At 30.9% G+C, this 1,792-nt stretch overlaps 1 protein-coding gene across 1 annotated transcript in view; it reads right to left on the reverse strand.

The window, feature by feature from the left end:
• Positions 1 to 1,792, reverse strand: part of LOC111088217 — a 35,393-nt gene that overhangs the window by 32,412 nt on the left and 1,189 nt on the right. The gene's annotated exons all lie outside the window — the stretch shown is intronic.

Consider the following 1,792-nt stretch of genomic DNA (forward strand, 5'->3'; position numbering starts at 1 on the left):
CATTGTACATTTGCTGTTATGTTAAATTTATATTAAAGTTTTTCTTCATTACCCATTTAAGCCATCTCCAGCCATTATTATACTTCTGGTAAATATTCTACATTCTGCTAAACCACTTTTGAGATTTCCTGGTCAAAACTATACTGTAAAATATTTCATGCTTTATATTTTTTTTCTTTCCAATATGGCAATTTCACCCACTTGAAAAAACATCAAACTTTACACACAATACCAAGTATACAGAATCATAACAGAATTCAAGCCATGCATACTTCTCTAACTACCTATTCTGAAATTTACATTTCCCAGGAATTTTCAAATCTTAGGCCTATAAGCTTTAAATTTTTTCTAAATATAGTATAGCATCTTTAAATCTTAGGCAAGTTTTTTTATATACACAACCAGATCATTTTTAAAAATAGTTTAAACTCTATTCTAGAAATTTCTAGAACTGATCACTGAGCATCTTAAATAGAAAAGTAATCAATCACATTCAAGTTTATGTAATCAACAATTAATGAGTTAATGCTCAGATTTACTTAGAATCATATCACTGTTTTAAAAAACATGATAAACTAAACACTACAACATTCATTCAGTTTAAATAAGATATACCCTGGAGAATTCAATTATTCCATCACTGGGTGGTTTTCATTAAGATTCATAATTTGACTTTTTATGCAGAAATTTTATCAACAAGGACAGATTTTGCAAAAACCAAAAAATGGATAAACACTTATTTCTATTTTCTATGGATGGTTTATTTTGCATTCTTTCATAACTGGTCAGATAGGCATGTACAAAGGCAAACTTGAGGTGCATCCCTAACATGCCACACTACATCCTGACACCCCAATAATATTTTTGCATGCATAATAAAAATTTCCAACATACTTTTCTTGGAAAATATGTACAAACTACAATAAATAAGAAGTCAGTGCAATTGTTAAAAATAATATTTTTGCATGCATAATAAAAATATCCAACATACTTTTCTTGGAAAATATGTATAAACTACAATAAATAAGAAGTCAGTGCAATTGTTAAAACATTTTTAAATTGATAACTTTCTCACAAAGAAAAATATTATTGCAAATGTCACCTAAAGTAAGTTTTTCAGCTTTACTTTTGTGCCTATCACATAAGAGTCTCATTGTATTAATCAGTATTTGTTGTAGTGTAAGTATCAAATGGATTTTGTTGTAATTTGTAAAAGCAAAATGACTGATATAAGTGTTATCCCAGTTTTTATTGCCTGATGAAAGGCATCTGCTCAAAACATTGCAGAAAATAAACTAGAAAAAGTTTTCATTTAGATGTGTCAATTTATTCTTTATTATCTTTTATCAAAGTTTGTTCGCCATGGGATTGGGTATAGTTTTGTACCTTGCCCTTCAAGCTTGTTTCTTGATGTCTTTGTCTCCAATTTCTCATCCACTTCCTTTGGCTGATGATGCAATCAGAGAGGATTGAGACCTGTTTATACCTTTCTTTTCTCATCACATTCATCATCTTCCCTGGGTGATTTCATTCCTCCTTGTCACTCGATGTCAGGTCTTTCTGATTTGCTCCTTCCTGGCCGACAAAAATCTGGTTTTTCAGCTGCTTCAGCTCGATTTGTCCTTTTGGTTTTGGATTGATTTTTCCTACATTCCACTTTGGTGGCTCAGTGGAAATGTTCTTTCTTTTTCTTCATTTTTGTTTCCTTCCATCTCCCACCTTTAAACCCTGTTGGATCTGTTTAGCCTTTTATTGTCTTGTACCTGCTCTGGATTGCTTCATTGTTTTCAAT

Source organism: Limulus polyphemus, unplaced genomic scaffold (assembly GCF_000517525.1).
Source record: "Limulus polyphemus unplaced genomic scaffold, Limulus_polyphemus-2.1.2 Scaffold3347, whole genome shotgun sequence".
Lineage (NCBI taxonomy): Eukaryota > Metazoa > Arthropoda > Merostomata > Xiphosura > Limulidae > Limulus > Limulus polyphemus.